Source organism: Leptonychotes weddellii, chromosome 15 (genome assembly GCF_054177405.1).
Source record: "Leptonychotes weddellii isolate Sample4059 chromosome 15, ASM5417740v2, whole genome shotgun sequence".
NCBI lineage: Eukaryota > Metazoa > Chordata > Mammalia > Carnivora > Phocidae > Leptonychotes > Leptonychotes weddellii.
In genome coordinates this window covers 11,175,123-11,198,160 of record NC_138383.1, presented here as the reverse complement: position 1 = coordinate 11,198,160, position 23,038 = coordinate 11,175,123, and the positions used below count along the sequence as shown (strand labels likewise).

Below are 23,038 nucleotides of genomic sequence, written 5' to 3'. Positions count from 1 at the left end.
TCATGTCCTGAGACAGAGAACCAGGTGAAATCTATATCACCCTTTTGACCTTCTCTCAGAAATCAAGTAGTGTCATTTCTACCACATTCTTATGGTCAAGGCAGCTACAAAGTTTGCCCAATTCCAAGAAGAGAGATCTTTGACCTCATCTCTTAATGCAGGAATATGAATACTATATTGTGAGCAGAACATGTGGGAAAGGGTATATTGGTGTGGGCATCTTTGGAAAATATAATCTGCTGCACTGAGAAAATATATAACTAATTATAATGTGCTAGGCAATGTGATGAGTTCTGGGAGTAAGAAGATGAATAGTATACAATTCCTGCTTGTGTGATGCTGTAGTCTAGTAAGGGGAACATCCATGTAAATAAATTTTATACAAGGGGATAGGTTTAATAAGATAAGAGAATGATTAGCTTTGTGGAAGGTAGGATGTTGGCAGATGTGATGGAGGAGGTGTTTAATGAAGACTTGAAGATAAGAGAAAGTAAGTAATCTAGAATGTCTCCCAGTTTCCTGGTTTGGGTAATCAAGTGGATGAAGGTTTTAAGACATGTTGGGCTGGAGACACCTATGAAATATCTACATAGAAATGGCCATTGGTCATCAATAAGGCTTTCAGAGAAAATGTTTGTGTGGAAGATGTAGATTTGAGAGATACTGACTTTTGGGTAGAGTGTGAAGACTTACACATGGATGATATTTCCCAAGGAAATTTTGTGGAAGAAGAGAATACAGGAATTGATGTATCCCTGTGGAAAAACACTCAATAAATGTGCTGGGGAGGATGTCAAGATAAATGTCACAGTAAGGACCTCCAAAAATTCTTCCCTCCATGAAAGCATTGAGAAAACAGACAAAAATGACCATAATCAACCTTTTCAGAACTGTGGAAATTAACCAGAGGCTTACAGCAATCTAGGGAATATTCATTAAAAACAAAAACAAAACCCAGCTGAACCCAGTAATAAGAGCAAGCTTTGTGATTTTTAAACTTATGTTATTCCTATCCTACCTTTCTTCCCAGCTCTGCAGTAGCATTGAAAACAAACAGCCAGCAATCATGGAGAAAATTAGTAGCCTGGAAACCACCAGGGAGGGCAAAACAGGTAGCTCCTTCAAAGCTATATCCTGAGAACTGTTGTTATTTGACCTGTCTAATCGATCCCAGGGAGACCCCACTCAGAAGGCTGTCTTTATGTGTACTGACTTGGAGCTCACCCAGTATGAAAACCCTTTTCTCTAGGAATAGTTTTCAAAAACAATTAGAGATAATTGTTTAAAATCATGGATGCCTGAGGTGTGGTATGTAACAGCTGGGACCAAACAACAGGCTAACCCAAAGGCTTAAAATGTAAAACTGGGAAATGAGCTGTCCAAAGGGGCTTTGGTAATCTCCAATATATTACTTGGAATCTAGAATGCCATGTATAGTTGTATGGCCACGTGTACACCCAGGGCCATGTGCATGCGCAGGAAAGATCTGAGAAGATTCTAAACTCTCACCTCTGGCCTGCACAAATAGGAACAGAAGCCTCTTGAGGCTCTGAACAAATAGGAAGAGAAGGCTAAGGCAGAGTTGCAATCTGCCATCTTAGTGCTAAAGGTGCTCACCAACATGTACATAGAGGCCCTTGGCAAAAACCAGAAGACATTTAAAGAAACCTCTGCCCCCAATCATTAGTGCACCACTAATCAAGCAGAGACTTTAGTGACCATTTATGACACAATACATACCTTTCAGCATTGGTTCAGAAAAGTCGCTAAAAATAACAACGATAAACTCCAGCAACAACAAAAAACTCTGGGGAAGGGAGAGAATCTGATTTCCATAATTGCCACATTATAATATCCAAAATGTACAGTTTTCAGCAAAAGAATTATGAGACATGCAAAGTATGTAAAGTATGGCCTATGTGGAGGGAAAAACGAAATCAATAGAGACTGTCCCTGAGGAAGCCCAAATGTTGGACTTAGTAGATAAAGACTTTAAATCAGCTATTTGAGATATGTTAAAAGAAATAAGGAAAGTACGTATAAAAAACTAAGTGGAAAGATCAACAGCTGATTTCTCATCTGAAACCATGAAGGTCAGAAGGCAGTGGAATGAAATACTCAAAGCCCTGACAGAAGCCAACTTTAACCAAGAATTCTACATCAGGTAAAATCATTTTTCAGAAAGAACGGATAGATAAAAAGATTCACAGGTAAACAAAAACTGAGAGAATTTGTTGATAACAACCCTGCTAGACCAAATATAAGAGCTGAAGTTATGAAACTCCTAAGAAAAAATGTGCCATCCATCTTTGTGACCTTGGGTTAGGCAGTGGTTTCATAGCTATGACAAGAAACACAGAAGCAACAAAAGAGAAAATAGATGAATTGTACTTCATCAAAACTAAAAACTTCTGTACTTCCAGGAACATAACCACCAAAGATCAAAAAGGCAGTCCACAGAATGGGGTAAAATATTTGCAAATCATCTATCTGATAACGGTCTAGAAGCCTATATAAAGAACTTTTATAACCCAATAATGAAAAGACAGATAATCCAATTTTGAAATGAGCAAAGGGTTTGAATAGATGTTTCTCCAAAGAAGGTATATAAATGGCCAATAAACACATTGAAAAGATGCTCAACATTATTTGTCATTGCAGAAATGCAAATCAAATCCACAATGAGATACTACTCCATATCCACTAAGATGCCTGTAATCAAAAAGACAGATGATAAGAGGTGTCAAAAATGTGGACTAATTAAAACCCTCATATTTTGCTGGTGGGAATGTGAAATTACAGTCACTTTAGAGAACCATTTGGCAGTTCCTCAAAAAGTTAAACATAACATTACCATAAGACCCAGCAATTCCACTTTTAGGTATCTCCCAAAAGAATTGAAAACATATGTCCATGCAAAAGTGTGTACATAAGTGTTCATAGCAGCATTATTCACAATTGTCAAAAAGTAGAAACAACCCAAATGCCCACTACTGATGATAAATAAACAAAATGTGGTATATTCATACAATGGAATATTATTTGGCCATAAAAAGGAATGAAGTACTGATTCATGCTACAACATGGATAAACCTTGAAAATATTATGCAAGTGAAAGAATCCAAACACAAAAGGCTACACATTGTATGATTCCATTTATATGAAGTGTTCATAGACAAATCCATAGAGACAGAAAGTAGACTGGAGGTTTCCAGGGGCTGAGGGGAGGGGGAAATGGAGAATGACAGCTAATAATACAGGGTTTCCTTTTGGCTGATAAAATATCCTGGAATTAGATAGATGATTGCACAACTTTGTGAATATCCTAAAAACTGCTGAACTGTGTACTTTAGAAGGATGAGGAAGATAGTAAATGAATTATATATCAATTTTTAAAAGAGCATGGATTATGAAAAAAAGCCAATCAATAATATTGAGAAAGGAATGTATCAAGAGGTGGGAGAACTCATGAGAGATTGATTTCACACCCACCCAAGGATAAGTTTCTCATCCCCAGGTTCTGAGGAATTATTTATGATTCACCCATAGTTAGATCGCTCAATACATCTTTCATTTGTTCCAGTTGCACTCTGAAAAATGTGCCAAAATTAAACATCTTTAAATAAGGAATTACTATAGGAAAATCCATTTGTGAATGTGTTAGTACTTGGGTGAAAGATAGATGGTAGAAAAGTGCAAAGAGTTGAAAATGCTATTATTTCCTTTTGTTTCATTTTGTGATTTTTCCCTAACACAGCTTTCTCCTTCAGAAAGAGGCACGAGGCTAAGAGAGCCATGGTTCATTTCCTTTGTCTCCCCAGTTACTGTCATCTCATTCGGACTCTGAACAGAAGCCCTCACCCACTGGCAGCAGTTCTCTTTGACTATTGCCACAGTTATCTGCTCTGCTTTTCTGGTTCATTCTACACGGTCCCAGGCGAGCCATCTTCTCAATAATAGCTTTACTAATTTCACTTGCTGCTCACAAACCTTGAATGCATCCCACTGCCTCCAGAATAAAATCCAAATTTCTTGGCCTCAGATTCCTTGATTTGGCCAAAACCCTGAATTTTTGGCTCTGAAGTCAGAATTGAGTGGGAGACAAACAAGAGAATAGATATAGCCAATAATGAGTATGTCTGGGTGAAGTGGAGGGGTTAGCATATTGGGAAATTATATCAGGGGTATTAGCAACTTTTTGTCTAAGCTGTCAAGGACATGGCATTTCTTATTGGTAGAAATTTCTAAAGATCTGTTGGCAGCCACAGATTTTATTTCAAATGTAAGGAATGAAAGAAAACAAACCTTTTTTAAGGAAATTGTGCATAGAAAACATTTCGTCTTTATTTCACCTCAAAATAAAAGGGAAGTAACACTGGAGAATTAAATACTACACTCAAATTTAAACTTTGAAAAACAAGTGGAAGGGCACAACTTTTGAGCCTATCTCAAGTGAAAACATTTCTATTATACCTTTGATCTTCAAGGAAATTTAAAAATTTAGTTTCCACCTGTTTGGCTAGTAAATTATTGAGTTCACATCTTCTGTTTTGTTTTGTTTTAAAAATACTCTGAAGGCTTGTGGCCATTTAAAAAAATTAAGAGCCCACTAAAGCACTCCAGAACAAAGTCTGGTTCATGATATATTTGTACATAGAGTTTTATTTGTTCTATATTTTGGGGTGAATTGAAAACCATAGTCATGTAGTTCATTAGAAAAAGCACTTCAAGGGTTTTAGTAGCTTTAGATTTTGAATCAATTAACTATAACCTTTCCAAACAAGAGACAGTAAAAATTCCTAGAATTTTTCCAAGTTCTGTTGTGAGATTATAGTACTGGAGATTCGTGTTCATGACAACTGACCAGTATTAAGCATGTCAAGAACCTGGTTTAGAGTGTGAGCAAAGTTATGTGCAAATCTAAATGAAATTTAATAATGGATAGAACATAGGATAATATCAAATGCCCTTTAGAACCTGGGTCTGCTATGGATTTAGTCTGTGTGAGTCCAGTAATCTACATGGTAGCAGCACTGAGTTTTTGGACGTGCAAAGTGGGGAATCAGATTGTGATCCACAGTGGATTTCAACAAGTTAGATGCACCTTGTGGATGGTTTCACAAGAAGTGCTTGAATACTCTTGGTACTTAGCTGACCAGCCAGCCTTTCCAAGCAATACCCTAATCTAGATAAGAATGTTTCATTCAAATGTCTGTAAGAAGATATTAAGTTTCAAATTTGAATATATAATATATAATTTACCTTGTATAACCAAACGTCCTGGAGAGGTGATTAGGAGGTGAATCCCCATGGATTGTGTCATAGGCTGACAAATACCTCAAGATCCAAGAGGTAGGAGTCTGGGGGCATTTTATTGAGGAGCACAGTTCTGGAAAACCAGTGAGATTCCAGAAGAAACTTGGAGCTCTGCCAACCCAGCCAGACCCCAGTGCTGAGCCTCCATATTCACACACCACCCAGTTGTCTCCAAGGAGCTAGACAAGTGAGCTGTTAACATCTCCCTCTTTTCCCACTTTGGCCAGGAGTATGAGAGACCCTCAGACCCATCACCATCTCACAGCGAGAACCACCATGACCCTCTACAAAGCAGGCTCAAGAATCCTGGAAATTTTGAGTTGAAAGAGACCTAAGGGCTGTTTGGTCTGACATTTCCCTCCCTGGATGCAGACTGATGTTCAGGGAGAGGGAATTTTAGAGCAACTTCCGCCCTAGTAATTTCAAAGACAAGTCTTCATTTCAATAATTATATATATGGTGCCTAATTAGCTAATCTATGCTTTTTTATATCATAACCAACTACAGATTTACTTTTTTTAGGGTCTCCTACTTTCCCACGTTTGTGTCTCTTCACTTACTTCAAATTCAATGGAGAAATGTAGTCCTTTTCTTTGAGGAAGGAACATCAGCAGTGACTAGTCCTGCATTGTGTTAATGAGAACAAAAGCAAAATGTTCCAAAATTACTTGCTTGCAGCTACAAAGCACATTGAGGAAATAAAAATTTCCTTCATTAAATACGTGAGGAAGAAAAAAGAATTGTTTGAAGTTCTTATGATCAGCTTGTATCGGCTTCATTGTAAACTGATACTAAAGAGTCCCCATTATGATCTGTATATTTTGGTGCCAGAAGGTTTTTTTTCTTATGCTGAATTATTAAGGTCTGTCAGATGCTGGGCTGTCATATAGAGATATAGTAAATCACATTATATTTTGTCATGGATTACACAGAGCAATAAATTTGGGAATAAAGATCAAAGTAGTTCCACAATCACATCTGAGTGTAGGAGGGGTGTTTAACTTGTAGGAAACTGATTTAGGTGAAGCTGTTGCGGTCCTTGTGTGAATTTGAAATGAATTTGGATATTTGGTTGAAAATGAATGAGGATCAAATCCCAAAATGACTTTGAGTTTTTGTATTTAGTTCAGAGAGGTTAATGCTAACACCTAGCTGCATGGCTTGAATTAGACAAATACGAGCTGAGAGTGGAAAGCGCTGTGAAAACTCTATGTATTTTAATTGCTTTCATGACCAAACAGTGTATTCCCCTCTGTCTTTATTTGGGGTGGTGGGGGACAACGCAATTAGTTAAATGCTCTGGTAGTAATACCGTCTGACTCCTTGGAGCTGACTGTTTGCTTTTCGGGCATTTAAAGCCATTAAAAGTAAGCCAGCTTAAGATCACTGAGCAACGTGATTATTTAGATCTTGATGGTGATTATCTTTGTTCTGTGTTACCACAGCAACTCTTTGGAGGTTATCAAAGTTGATGATATTCATTTATTTAAAACAACCAGCCTCAACTTGTTGGGTTCTTTTCAAAGAAAAGTCACAATAGAAATGAGATAATATAGCAGTAGTGTAAGCAGAAATTATGTGCTTTATAAATTATTGTTTTTTATTTAGGAAAGTGCTCTCAGTCATATCCTCAATTAGCTGGAGCAGTGGTTCCCAAACTTGGCTGATTATTAGAAGCAATGGGAGAGTCTTTAATATAGATTCCTGTGCCCCAGGATCCTGGAGATTCTGATTCAATAGGTTTAGAATCTCAAAATTTTTCCCTTCTTACTCTGGTGTCACTTCTCCTACTTTCTCCTTTGTTGTAATCCTGTCTGGGGAAATATTTCTCAATGCTGTAGCCTATTCACAGATATTTAAGCTATGCAAAATTATTTCTCAAGATTTTGGTTCCTTGTTTTATTTTTATTAGTCTATCATCATCCTTTTATTAATTTTAATTGATTTCATTAATTAAATTTAATTTTCCTTTCACGAAATCTACAAGGTTTACACTAATGCTATAGTAAATCAGTCTGACATCTGACATAAACAAATCATCCCCAAAAGGTCATATGAGGATTACAACCTCTCCATTCCAAAAGGCATCAGAATAGAGTGCAATTGGGATATAGAAAGGATGGCTTGTGGTGCTGATTTTGGTCCAAAAGGAAATAAAAAGCCAGTTGGTGAGTGTGTGCATCAGGTATCTCCCCAGGAGAGCCTTCAACCAAGATGGAAGGTTTAGCAGTGATGCTGCAAAGGCCTAGTTGGAAGAAATTGAACAGTTTGAAGGACTCAGCATCTGTAAGGGGGTAGTGGGCACCCTTCAACAGTAGATCATGGAGATTTGACTTACCGGCCTCAGGCTCTTCTAACTCTTGTATTCTGATGATGCTGTGATGCCCTATAAGTCTAATGCTCCCAGATTGGAGCCACTATTTTGGAGCATCTCCATGAAAAACCAAAGGCAAGTAGAGCTTTCAGAGAATGATCTGAGCCCATATGTTTGCTACTACTTCTGTGCAAGGGATCAAAGGAGCCAGCCATACTACTTCATATCCGCTAGAATGGCTACAATCGAAAAGAGAGAAAATAGCAAATTTTAGCAAGGATGTGGAAAAATTAGAACCCTCATACTTTGCTGGTAGGAATGAAAATTGGTGCAGCCACTTAGGAAAATAGTCAGGCAGTTCCTTAAAAAGTTCAACATAGAGTTACCATATGACCTAGCAATTCCACTCCTACCGAGGAGCTTGAGGCCTGCAAATAGAAGCTCCATGATCTTCTGTTGAAGGATGAACATCATCCCCTCCAAAAAACATGTATAAGAATGTTTACAGCAACATTATTTGTAATAGCCAAGAAGTGGAAACAACTCAAATGTTTATCAACTGATGGATGGATAAACAAAATGTGGTGTATCCATACAATGGAATATATTATTTGACAGTGAAAAGGAATGAAGTGCTAATCTATGCTGCAACATAGATGAACCTTGAAGACGTGCTATTTGAAAGAAGCCAGTCACAAAGGGCCACATGCTGTATGACTCCATTTATATGAAATGTCCAAGAATAGGAAAATCTATAGAGACACAAATGAGATTGGGGGAGGGGAAAATGGGAAGTAACTGCTTCCCTCCCAAAGGGTATGGGGTTTCTTTTTTTTTTTTTTTTTTAACATTTATTTATTTTAGAGAAAAAAAGAGCACAAGCTGGGGGAGGAGCAGAGGGGGAGGGAGATGAGCAGGACTCCATGCTAAGTAGATATTCCTGACACGGGGCTCCATTCCAGGACCCCACGATCCTGACCTGAGCCGAAATCAAGAGTTGGACGCTCAACCAACTGAGCCACCCAGGCGCCCCTGGTGTGGGGTTTCTTTTTGAGGTGATGAAAATGCTCTGGAAGTTGATAATGGTGATAGATATACAGCTCTCTGAATATAATAAAAACCACAGAACTGTACAGATTAAAGGTGTGAACTTTATGCTATGTGAATTATGTCTTACTAAATCTGTTATTAAACATAGGAAGTCTGACAATGCTAAGTAGGGTTGAAAGTGTGGAACAAAAAGAACTCTTAGACACTGGTGAGACTCTAAAATGTTGGTGGCATTATCCTTTAAAGTTGAACATTTGATTTATGAACCATCAGTTGAGCTCTTTAGCATGTGCCCTAGGAACTCACAAATATGCACCAGAAGACATGTTTAGGAATGCTCATAGTGGCATGTTTCGTGGAAGAAAAAACGAAAAGTGCAAAAATGCCTTTTAATGAGAATGAATGATTTTGATCTGTTCACACAATTGAATATTCTCAAACGGTGACTATGAAGGAACTGTAGCTTCAAATGAAACATCATGAATGCATTTTTTAAAAAACGTGTGAGAAACAGCAAGTTTCAGGAAATTACACAGAGCATGATTATGTTTGTATAAAGCTAAAACCAGTATGTCAGAGATACTTCCATATGTAGTATTTTAAAGCAAGGCAATAAATAAAATTTAGGATGGTGGTTAATTCTTGGGAGGAGTTAGAGGATGCAGGGGTGGGAAGAATCTCTGGCATTTGCAAAGCTAGATGTTAAGTGGTATGGCTGTTGTAGGAGGGTTCTTTATCATCTTTCATAAATGTGCAGAATATTCTTTTGCATGTGTCAATTATATAATTTAAGCAGTTACAAATAAAAATTATTAGCAATGTCAAAAGCAGCAGAGCACCCCATTTTGGGGGACATGTCAGGGAAAAAAAATTGCTTCCCCAGTAAAGAATCTGAGACAGCAGTTATTTTCAAGGACCCAAAGAGAAAGAAGGAACAAGAAAGAGTAACAAGAATTGACTGCAAAAGACTGATTTTGACAGCTGACTTTTCTGATAGCCTGATCCTACAGTTTTGTAAGCTCAGCTCTCTAGTAACTTCTGTCTTGTTTCCACTTTATCCATCAAAAAATGCAGACATGCCTTCGACCTCAACATTACTCAGCTCGTTCGCCTCCAAGATCTCAGCCCATGAGGTTCTCCTTTTGATCACTGTTGCCTTACCTTTTATTTTTCCCGTTCCCTCACGCATAAAGAAACCTGGTCTTTATCCTCATTCCAGTGCTTACTCACCACTCTCTGATCCCTTGCCATCTTGAACATCCACCATTCCTATGTTGCTAAACCTCAGTCCTATTTAATCTTTATTGTCCACTTTATCTGCACATTATAAAATAATGCCAGGGAAAGTTCAATAATTTGCCCATGGTCACACCACCCAGGTTGGTTTAACTTCAAAGCTTGTGCTCTTAACCACCATGCTCTACTGCTTACCATTTGGCAACAGTTGTTGGGATAGTCAATCAAAGTAACTTGAGTTGATGAAAAGATGGTTGAAGTAGCTTTGAGGGTCTGGGTGATGGAAAATTCACCTACACAGCAACAAAACCAACTGAAGACCTCATGTGTGCAGACAAAGTGGGGGATAAGACATGGTTTTGGGGGGTTTTTAAAGATTTTATTTGCTTGAGAGAGAGCATGAGCAGAGGGAGGGGCAGAAAGAGGGAGAAGCAGGCTCCCCGCTGAGCAAGGAGTTGGATGCGGGGCTCTTAACCAACTGAGCCACCCAGGCACCCCAGGACATGTTTTATATAGACATCATACTCATTGTTGTCAAACATTTTGAATATTATTTTTAAATAAATTGGTATGGTAAAAAAATAAAATAAAAATAAAAATAAATTGGTATGGTTTTTCTATCTCAGCATAGATGACCCTGGGAAGCTGGATAAGCTCTAAGTCATCTTTAATTAGGAAGATCCAAAGACTGAATCTCAAGAATGTCCTCCCAGTACCTATTCCAAATTTCCAAATTATCCAGTAGAGAAAATAGAGATTTTGTTAAGTATTGAGATTTATGTTGAACTGCCTACAAATCTAACATAGCAACTTCCTGTAAATGCATTATTTCATAAACTTTCCAATTAATATTCATTACATTCTTTTTTTCTTATATAAATGAGCCAAAAAGTAGAAAAATTTCCAAAACAATAAGCAAAATAATAATGAGATTTATGAGTATGATAAGTCAGGACTTCTCTAACTCCCAGATTCAAAGCTTATTTGAAATAATTTATTACTTGACCAACAATTCAATTAACATCATTTGGTCATTGGACATTATAAAGTCATATATTTGAGATAGATCTTCTATCTGCTTCCTAAAAGTATTATACCAACAAATGTGCCACTCCTATGTAAATATATTAAGTAAATTTAAAATGTATATTAAGTATGCTAAAATTTGTTAAATACAGTAGTCATTTCTCTTTAACTTTTGTCAAATCATGCAACCTTAGATTTTGGTGTAAAGCATAACAGTAACAAAGGCATAAAAATATTTTAGAAGGTAGAGATTCTTAAAAAAATTAATTGGCCCCATTTACATTTGGTCTTTGATGATAAATTCTTTTTTGCACATCAGAGAATAGTTGCTTCTTCCCTAGAGCAAAGTAAAGTATTTTTTTTCTACTTCATTCTCTTAAAGTTTGTATTTCTGCCCAAGTAATAAATGAGTTTCAGTTTCTGCTTCAGAGCATTCCTTGGAGGGCGAGCTTTTGAAATATGATTAGATCTTAATTCTTTAACTATTTCCATAAGCTTGTTTCACAGTTTGCTTGCTTATTCAGTGAGTGGGGTGGAAACTCATGTAAATCTTATGTGATCATTTATGGGTGTTAGCCACATAAATACCTGTGTTGCAATGGCAAGAAAATTAGTCCTTCTGAATTACAGTGACGGCAGAAAATCAACTGTCCCATGTGATTCCATAGGTTATCTGTCATTAAATGCACATTATTTAATGTAGACAGAGAATGTATTCAATACTAATTGGGCATAGTCAGATATAGGGCCAAATGCAGGAATATGGGCACTTTTTCTGAGAATGGATCCACCGATACTTACTGAGAACTCAAGAAATAGTGATATTGATAATGATACCACAGCCCTTTTCCAAAACTGTCTGGTTTCTTTCTCCCTTTATGGAGGATGTGGCTTCTCCCTGGAATTCTTACAAAATAGTTAGGCAGTGACAAAAGCAAAGCACTTGGAGTTCCTAATTATCAGTTCTGGTTCTGGGTAAAGCAACTGTATAAAATGACTTAATCATTTTTTTAGAAATGAATTATAACTGAAGAGTCGCTCAGTATGGAGCACGGACATCTGCAGGTCAAATGTTAATTCAGGCTTGGAAGGAGGGAGTCTAGGCTTCATGCTCCAGCCCACTCCCCACATCCACCGTATCGGGCCTGTCATCTGTCTCCCGATTGCTGCCATTCCTCTCGTGGACCTCTCCTTCCTGGAGGGGAAGCATGATGGCAAGAGGGATCTGAGCCAAATGACAGCAAAGTCTCACCCCAGCCCTTAATAGTGATAGACATGAAATGGTATAAATCCCAGGTCCTAAACTCAGATGTGCTTATTTTGCTATAATCCCAGTTTCTGTTTTGAGCCACCACTTGGCTGCATGGCAAAAACTTGATACGTGTCCTCAGTCACCTCAGACCTCCATCAGTCTCCCCCTTCCCCAGGATAGCATGTGAGCGCAAGGGCTCTATCATGCCATGGTGTGGTGGATGAGACATGGAGCCCTCTGATCCTGGGTATGACCCGTCCACGAAGGCATCCACTGAGACATCTGTGGCCCCCACGAATCTTCGGTAGTCAGTTGATCTGGGTCACTTCTCTGTAACCCCTCCTTTCTCTTTGAAAGCCCCTCGGGCCTTGCATTCTCAGTGCTACATCCACGCTGCTCTCAGACACCCAGGAGGTTTTATAATCTTGCCTTTAGTCGGGGAGAGGTGTGAATGCACAGGAAACTAGGTACAGCAGTCTTGCTGGCCTGCTTAGACACACGTGCCACACAGCTCATTTCTGCTATGGCTCTAGTGTGCGTGCCGGTGTGGCTAAGAACTCAAGGTCACATGGCCCCTTGCCTCCGTCTGGCATGTGAGCGCAGCCCCCTCTGCAATTAGAGTAGCCCTATCTGTATGGGGGGGAGGGGTCCATGCGTTCCCCATCCTTCAGGCTTGGCCCAGAGAATAGGACAAGAAACAAGGCCTTTTCTCAAGAACAGACTCACAGATAAACATTTTCCCCTTCACTTCAGATGATGTCTCATTTCTACCACTAGAGAACCATCTTTAGTCTGGACGGGGGAAGCAGTAGGGCAAGCAGACAGAATAAGACCCACTCCGACTGATACACTTTTATGCCCTGAGTTAAGTCCCACTGGCCCAGGTTATAGAGTCAGAAGCCAGACACTACCTCCTTTGTTTCCTCTGTGCTTCTGCTGTGTCATCCTGTCGGTGAGGTAGTAAGGGTGGCATGCCAAGCTGGGATGGGTTGGAGAATGGAAGAGAACACCAGCTTTAGGACTTAAGAAATAGCCTGGTACATGCAAGTATGTTGTACATAAAAATCACGAAGATGTCAACACTGTTACTCTGGATGATAGGTTCCAAGAAATTTTATATGTGTATAATTTAACAAAACAAAAAAATGAATTTTATATGTATTATATAAATATATATTTTATACATTATAACTATTACTTAAAATATATTACTAAATATTAAAATATTAATATGTGCATTATTAAAATAGATTATTAAATGTATACTATGTCATGTATTAATATATGTATTTTAAAATATACTAAAATATTAACATATTATTTAAAATATATTTATATATTTTATATGTAATTTTTATACATTCATATTTTTGCACCTGTCACTCCTTCCATTCGGAATTTTCTTCTTTCTTCAATCAGTTGATTCCTATTCATTCCGAGCTGATAACCTCACGCAAGTTTTTTCATCTTTCTCTCAGTTTCGCAGTCTATAAATGAGGATAGTAATTGTGGCTACCTCACGAAGTTTTGGGGAGGGTTAGATCTGTTAATATATGTAAAGCATTTCAACAATATGTGTCAGTAGAGTAAGAGCAAAATAAATACTGGTCATTGTTTTGTTGTTGCTATCATCATCATTATATCCATCATCATTAGCCTTTAATATTTGCCTCCTACAAAAGCCTTCTCTGGTGTGAGGTGTCTCATAGTTTTTCCCTAATAACACCCTGTGCATAGCTCTCCCATGACATTTGTGCTGTATTTTATTGACTCACTTATTTGTGTCCTCCCCAACTGCAGTAGATAGTTTACCTCTGTAAACATAGAGTGTCTGGCACTGAGGAGGTGCTCAAAGTAAATGTTCGTAAAACCATCGCAGGGATATAGCAGGGTTTCAGGGCGGGCTGTGTGTGTGTGTGTGTGTGTGTGTGTGTGTGTGTGTGTGAAATTAGCCTGTTACAGTCACCTGGAAATGAGTCAATGTAAAAGAAAATATTGGTAATGTGAAAGGAAAGGAGACGGGTATCAGACTCCTGATGGTGGTAAGAGGTGGAATCCTTGTTTTGGTGGAGAAACAATGCTCCCTTAAGTTATCGTGACATAATTTCTGCATATTCTATTTTCTGAAAGAGTTTATATGGAGTCGATATTATTTCTTCCATAGATGTTTGATAGAATTCACTAGTGAAGCTGCTTGGGCTTCAGTATAGTGTGTGAGTGAAGGTGTGTGTGTGTGTGCGTGCGTGTACATGTTTAATACTTATAGGAATGTATGACTCTTTGAGTTCTGTATTCTTGCCTTACTTTTGGTAATTTGTATCATTTAAGAGACTTTTGTGTTTTGCCTAATTTATCAAAAAATTTTGGCAATATGTTATTCATAATCTTTCCTTATTGCCCTATTAATCTCTGTGGGTTCTGATAGTCAATGTCCCTTTTCTCATTCCTGATATTGGTTAATTTGTATCTTCTTTCAGTTGTTTCTGATTGGTCTACCTAGAGATTTATTGATTTTTTTTTTTTTTTTATCTCAGGGAACCAGCTTTTGGTTTCACTGATTTTCTTATTGTTTTTGTTTTCTATTTCACTGATTTCTATTCTGGCATTTATTATTTTCTTTCTTTTGCTTATTTTGTCTTTAATTTGATATTCTTTTTCAAGTTTCTTTAGGGGAAGCTTATATCAATATCACTTATTTCAAATTTTCCTCTTGTGCTAATAAAATAATTCAAAGCTAGGGATGCCTGGGTGGCTCAGTTGGTTAAGCATCTGCCTTCGATTCAGGTCATGATCCCAGGGTCCTGGGATCGAGGTCCAAATCGGGCTCCTTGATCAGCGGGGAGCCTGCTTCTCCCTCTGCCTGCCTCTCTCACTGTCTCATTCTCTCTGACAAATAAATAAATAAAATCTTTAAAAAAAAATAATTCAAAGCTAAAAATTTCCCCTAAGCACTGATTTAGCTGCATTCTATAAACACAATGCTTCCATTTTCATTAATTTTAAAATATTTTCTAATTGCCCTTGTAAATTCTTTTTTGACCCATAGAAATTAGGTGTATATTTAATTTTCTGAATATTTTGAGAGTAGTAGATACATATCTATTATCATTTCTAATTTAATTTCATTGTGGTCTGAGAATATACTGTGTGTAATTTTAATCCTTTAAAAATTTATTGAAAGTTCTTGTATGACCCAGAATATGGTGTCTGATTAATGGTCAAGTTGGTTGACAGCATTTTTCAGATCATCTACATCCTCACTAATTTTCCATCTCCTTTTTTTATCGATTCCTGAGAGAGTAGAGTTGAAATCTCATTTACAATTTGTGGATTTGCCTATTTCTCCTTTCAGTGCTGTCAGTCTTTGCCTCGTGTATTTTGAAGCTCTTGAAATTAGGTATACTACACATTAGGATTGTTCTATCATTTTTATGAATTAGATTTTTATGATTATTGAAATATTCCTCTTTTTTTTTGCTAAGTTTCTTTGTTCTCAAATCTACTTTGATATGAGCATAGCCACCTCACTTATGATTACCTTTTTCATGGTTCGTCTTTCTTCATCCTTTTACTTTTAACATGTTTAAATATATAGTGTTTATTTTGAAAATATCATATAGTTACACCTTCTTTTAGATCCAGCCTGACAATCTTTGTCATTTAGATAAATTTTTTAACTATTTATATTTAATGTAATTATTGATATTGTTGGGTTTTATTCTATCTTGCTATTTGTTTTCTATTTGTCTCATTGTTTTTTTTTTCCTCTTTTCATACCTTTTATTGAATTCACTGAATACTTATTAATATTCCATTTTATTTCTACTATTATCTTAGTAGATATACCTTTTTCTTTCTTCCTTTTTTTTGTGATATGGAGCTTTATTACAGTCTGCCTGCATGTACTCTTATACCAGTTTACCATAAAATGTAAGTGCCTTCATAACAGTGTAGCTCCATTTTCCTATTCCTATCCTGTTTCTACATATATTATAAACCCCAAAATATACTTTTATTATTTCTGCTTTTTTAAAAAAAGATTTAGTTATTAATTTTAGAGAGCTCATGAGTGGGGGGGAGGAGCATAGGGAGAGGGAGAGAGAATGTCAAGCAGACTCCACACCCAGCTTGGAGCCCCACACAGGGCTCAATCCCAGGACCCTGAGATCATGACCTGAGCCAAAATCAAGAGTCAACTGCTTAACCAAATGACCCACCCAGGTGCCCCTATTATTTCTGCTTTTAAAAGTACATTTTCTTTCAAAGAAATTTTAAAAGGGGAAAAAAGATAATTTATATTTACATACTTATTTTCTGTGTCCAGTGTTCTTTATTCTTCGAGTTGATCCAGGTTTGCTTTTAGTATCATTTTCCATCTTTCGGAACAACTTCCTTTAACCTTGCCTATTGTTCATGTCTGCTGGTGACAGATTTTTGTTTGAAGATGTCTGTAGTTCATCTTCAGTTTTAAAGGATATTTTTACTAAGTATACAATTCTAGATTGACAGATTTTTTTTTCTTTCAGCATTTTAAAGATTCATTATGTTATCTTCTGACTAGCATAGTTTCAGATGAGAAATCCTCAGTCATTCTTATCTTTTAAATGCATCTGCCTTCTCTGGCTGCTTTTAAGATGTTATCTTTAGTTCTGTTCTTGCAGTTAGATTATGATGTATCTTGATGTGGTTTTCTTTGTGTTTATCTTTTCTGTTCATTGGTTTTTTCCACTGGTACATTTGCAGTTTTTTCATATTGCAAAATTTGTACCTATTGTGTCTTCAAATATTTTCCCAAACCTTTCTCCTATACACAATTATACATATGTTAGATGACATGATATAGTCTCATATATTACTGAGGTTATTCATTAAATTCAGTCTTTTGTCTTTCTGGCAGTCATTTGGATACTTAAAATGCTTTTTCTTCATATTCACTGATCTTTTCCTCTATTGTGCCAAATCTGTTGTAATCCTATCCAGTGAAATTTTCCTTTCAGATAATATATTGCTATGCCCTGGGCTATTTAAGTTTTTTTTGCATATCTTCCATTTCTCTCCTCATTATGTTCATGGTTTTGTTTCAATATTTAGGTGTGGTTTTAATAGCTATTTTAAAAACATAATGGTAGTCTTTGTCTACTGATTTCACCATTTCTGTCATTTCTTAGTCTAACTCTATTGACTAATTTTTATTCTGCTATGGCTCACATATCCCTGCTTCTTCTTATGCCATCTTTTATTGAATGCTGGACATTATAAAATTTATGTTCTTGAATACTGGATTTTCTTGACTTCTTTTAAAAAATATTGAGCTTTGTTTAGGAAGCAGTTACTTGTCAATGACCAGTTTGATCCATTTGAGACTTATTTTTAGACTTTGTTAGAGCAGATTTAAAGTTGACTTTATTCTAAGGCTAATTTAACCCCGTGACTAAGTGTGATCTTCCTGGATGTTCTATGAGAACCATTCGTTCTGCCTGGTCAGAAGTCAAGCTTTGCGTAAGCTTGGGAAATTGTTTATCTTAAATCTCACCAGCCACTTTTTATTTGACCTTGTAGAACCTTACCCTATACATGCACAACTCAGTATCAGCAACAGACTCAAAGGGAACCTATGTAGGTGTCTGGAGCTCTTTCTGTGCATAGCTCCCTCCTGTCTAGTGCTCTGTCCCCACAAACTCCAACTGCCTCAGCCTTCCCAGACTCCAGTCTTTGTCTCCTCAGTTCACAATGCTGCTATACTGTACTTTGATTCCCTTGCTTATGTTCAGGCCTGGATGTGCCTCCAGGAAGAAAGGGGTGATTGGAGGGTTTACCTCACTTGTTTCCCCTTTCTTCACAGGGTCACAGTCCTGTGCCTCTTGTTTCTCAACATCCTAAAACAATTTTTTTCCCTCTATTTTGTCCAGTTTTCTAGCTGTTGACTCTAGCAGATTAGGTATGGTCCCAGTTACTCCATCATAGCCCAAGCAGAAATCATGAATTTTACTTATGCTTCACAAATTTATACCTTTATTTTGAGGTAAAATATAAGCAACTTCAAGTTTGAAAGTTCTGTAAATATTTTAAATTAAATTAAATATAAATATGTTCTATGAATTCTCTGAATATTTTTTGTTTTTAGGGGAGTGCACAGTTGTATACTCACATCTGGCACCAACTGGCCATAACTGTATTCACAGTGTTTGGAGAAGCTTCAAATGAATGCCTACAAAGCTTTTGAGTAGGAAATACTGCATAATAATCTGAGCTTTATGTTATGTTTCAAGAATCTGGGAGGCATCCTTTTTTTTTTAAATCCTAAAGGCAAATATTTAATTTAGAAACTAATGCTGTTATATTTTGTGGAAATTTATCTTTATAAGATCTGGGCTTGCCTCAAATATAAGTATTTTAGAGGAGTCTCCTAATTCTCCTCTAAATTATCTTCCTGGAAATATGAATGCCTGAACTTTCACCAATAATAAGAAATGGAAAATAAAGGAATGAAAGACTGTTTTGAATGAAGATATAATGCAAAGAAAAGAGTAGCATATTAAGATGACTAACCATCGACACCTTTCTAAAAATTGGTTTATTTCTCTCCACCAAAGTTTTAACCCAGGATTTTAACCCAAGATTTTGATAGGAACTGCATAGAGAAAGTGGACCAATACATTTGTGGCTTTTTAACAAGGAAGAGTGACCTGAGAAAGAGGCCCTAGAAAAGCAGAGGGGAACAAAGTGCTTGGTGGAGGGTGGAGGGCATGACCAGCCACAATGGGAACAGTTAGGAAGAGCCAGAGATTAAAACAGCAGCAATGACAAAACAAAATAACTTTGCTCACTTCAAAATTATGATTTTCCTCTCATCTGTTATTCCACATCTGTTCAGGCTATGCTGCAGATGTTTGAAAATTGTCCTTCTATATAGTAATGGTAGCTATAAAAATAAGACTTGGATTAAAATAACCATAACTTAACTTTATGTATGGAAATGTACAGTCAGTACCATCCTGAGAATAAAATTATTCAAAACATGTTTTAGGGATAGTTTGCATGATAAATTAGCTGTAAATTTTTAACCATGCTAAACCAGAGCTGTTGTTTTTTTTTCTTTTGAGAGAGAGGGAGAAAGCACTTGGACAGGGGGAGGGGTAGAGGGGGACAGAGAGAGAGAGAATCTTAAGCAGGCTCCACGCACTTGGGGCTCGATCTCATGAGCCTGAGATCATGACCTGAGCCAAAATGAAGAGTCGGACACTTAACCAACTGAGCCAGGTGCCCCTAAACCAGAGCTTTTTAGATTTATTTGAGAAAATTCAGGCAATTGTGACTTAGTTTCAAATACATAATAGAAAGCTTGAAGGGTGATGAATTAATTTTATTTCTTCAGTCACTCTTATTATTCTCCAAAGTAGTGATTCTGTTCTATTTAGCTATTGGCAAGTTCTGGAGGTATTCATATATTACCAGCTGGCCTCACTTTATTTATTTGTTTGTTTGTTTATAAAAGATGTATTTATTTATTTTAGAGAGCAAGCATGGGGATGGGCAGAGGGAGAGGGAGAGAATCTCAGGCAGATTCCCTGCTGAGCATGGAGCCCTACATGGGGCTCAATTTTATGACCCATGATCATGACCTGAGCCAAAATCAAGAGTTGGCCCCTTGACCAACCGAGCCACCTATGCGCCCCCGGCTGGCCTCACTTTAAATTCAACATTAGTGATTTTAAGTGGGCCCTAATGCTTCCTGGAGGCCTGAGACTCATACTGCATTCCTCGGTCCTTTCCCTTTCCCACTTTCCTAGATGACCATCCGTACCCTTCCCTCCCACCTCGAATCTGCCACCCCTCTCTTCTGCCATCCTCATGCTTTGCTGTGAATCTTTCCCTCTACTTCCTGGGGAAGGTAGAAGCAAGCAGAACTTGCCCTACTGGGGCTGGGCGTGATTTATGTGGACTCCTAGCCAAGCCCCTCTCCTCCCCTGTGCTCTAGATCCTGTCCCCTCCCCTTTACTCAAGAACATGTCTCCTCTGAATCTCTGGCAGCACCGAGTTTTCCCTCTCTCCTGCCAGATCTTTCCCATCAGCCGGCACACATGCTGTTAGTTCTCTCATCGTGCGAAAAACCAAACAAAACAAGTCAGTCCTTTCTTTATCCACTTCCCCTACAGCTTCCAGCCCATTCCTCCCTTCCCCTTGTGACAGAACTCTGGACAAATTGTCTGTGTGTGCCCCACTTCCTCTCCTTCTCTGGAGCTTCTACACTACACCACAACTGCTTGTGTTCACATCACCAACATCCTCCACAGGCTTAAGCCATGTGCTTATTTCTCAGTCCTTGTTGCACATGACCTCTGTGTCCCTGCAGCAGCTGATGCAGGTGAATAGTCCTTGACACATTTTCTTCACTTGGCTTCAGGATTGCATATTATCCTGATTTCTTCTCTCTCTGGCCTTTCCTTTGGTTTGCTTTCCTCCTCCTCTCCAGCCTCCTAACATTTGCAGGCTCGGGTCTCAGTGTACCTAGACTTCTCTGTTTTTTGTACACTCAATGCCTTGAAGTCTCATCCAGGAGCATTGCTCCATCTGCCACTTATATATTGCAGATGTCTGAATTTTTACTTCCAACCTAGACCTCTCCCCCGAGCTTCAGACTTGAATATCCAAATAGTCACCTCAACACAGATGTCTGAGAGACATCTCCATGCTTAATGTGTCTGAAACCGATCTCTTCATCTCCCCCCCAAAACCTGTTCCACCCATAATTTTCCTGATGTAAGGTAATGACAACCCCGCTCTTCCGGTTGCATGGGAGAAAAATCTTGAAGTCATCTTTGGTTCATCTCTTTTTATCATACAGCATATCCAGTTGGCTCTACTTTCAAATCTTTCAGAGAACCTGACCACTTCTCACCACATCCTCTGTCATATCGCAGATTATTTGTGACAGCCTCCCAACTGGCTGCCCTGCTGGGTTCTTGCCCCAAACAGGAGCTAGAGTAATCCTGTGACAACTTAAATTAAATCATGTCACTGCTGTGCTGAAACCTGTTCAGTGACTCTCGGTTTCACTCATATTATCAGCCACATTCCGTACAATTGCCTACAACACCAGGAAGGATCTGGCTCCTTGTTCTCTCTCAGACCTTATCCAAGGGAGATGTTGCTCCATGACCCAGCCACACTGGCCGCCTCACTGTGCCTTGAACAAGCCTCTGGGCTTTTGTAACCGGCCCTTCCTCTGCCTCAAGTGCTCTTTCCCTAGAGGTCCCCGTGGCCCCTTCATCTCCTACAGGTCTGTGCTCATACATCGTATCCGTTCAGCGAGGCTTTCCCTAACTCCCACATTTGTAACACTGCAAACTACCCCCACCTTCCATCACTTCTCATCCCTTTCCTGCGCCAGCCTTTCCATAACACTTGCACCATCTAAAATATTGTCACTTGTGTCAGTTAATTCATGTACTCGCTAGTATAGAATTTCCGTGAAGGTCAGGAGGAATGTTTGTCTGTTTTATACACTGCTCTATGCCCAGTGGCCTGGAATGGATGAATGAATTAGATGGTTGCAAAGGCACTTAGGTGAGTTTGTGGGATTCTGACACAGGCGGTCCTGTAGGAACCAGCATCTCTGACTCCAGCTCTTTTAGGGAAAATAACATAACCTTGATGGCACTATAATTTTTTAATTTTTTTAGTGAGTAAATATTTTTAAAGTGCTTACAGCAGTGCCTAGCACATGGTGTGAGCTCTGTCAATGTTTACCAAATAAGCAAAAAATACCTTATCATGCATTTTGTGATTTAAAAAATACTGGCGGAACGTAAACCAAGACAAACCTCAAGAGGTTCAGAGTGGCCTTCGTTCTATAATGGAGAGTGGCTTTATTCATTATCAAGGTAGAATAGAGTCTGATGGCTTAAGAGAAAAGATAGTAATAGTCACATGCCCTCTCTAGTCGGAAAAAACAAAACTACCCAGTGTATTCAGCGGGACTATAGATGCAGAGAGATTTATGCAATAAACTCTAAAGAATTGCTTTTGAACTCAAGTCCATAAAACACATGGCTATTGTCTTAGTCAGCTCGGGTTCTATAACAAAACACCATAAACTGGGAAGCTTATCAAGAACAGAAATTTATCCCTGATAGTTCTGGAGGCTGGAAGTCTGAGCTCAGGCTGCCAGCGTATCAAGTTCTGGTGAGAGCCTTCTTCTGGGTTGTAGACTCCATCTTCTTGTTATATCCTCACAGGGCAGGAGAAAGCGAGCTCTGTGGCTTCTTGTAAGGGCCCTAATCCCATCCATGAGGGGATTCCACCCCATTACCTAATTACCCCCGAAAGACCTCACCACCAAATCCCATCATATTGGGATTAGGGCTTCCGTGTCTGCCTCCCCCCACCACCCCTGGTTTGCTCTCTGGGGAGATGGAATGAGAGGGGGGACGCAGGCGTGGCTGGGGGCAAAATGAAATTGGGATTGTGCAAGAGTCGATATCCTGAACGCGTAGATACCCTTCGGCAAACACTGATAGCCAGATCTCTGCCGCCAGGAAGTAGGCTGGAGGATGCAGCTCAGGGCAAAATGGCCCAAGAGGAATGTCCAGTCAGAGACGGGCATGGGAGAGTCCAGGCCCTCCTAAGACACCCTGTGACGGGATGTCCATGCATCCCAAGCCTGCCTGTTTTAGAGGCCTCACTTTAAATACAAAAGGTCACCAGACAAGTGAGGAGAGTTTCTAAAGGGAAAAACAGAGACAAAACTGCTTGGCAAAGCAAATACATAAAAGGAACTCAGAAAAAAACAGATGCTCTAGAGAGCAGAAAAATGTTTGTATGTGTATATGGACATTCAGATA

At 38.4% G+C, this 23,038-nt stretch overlaps 1 protein-coding gene across 1 annotated transcript in view; it reads left to right on the top strand.

Annotated features, from left to right (window-relative positions):
• LOC115938207 (centrosomal protein of 112 kDa-like) overlaps positions 1–23,038 on the top strand; it is a 136,185-nt gene that overhangs the window by 21,524 nt on the left and 91,623 nt on the right. The window lies entirely within an intron of this gene.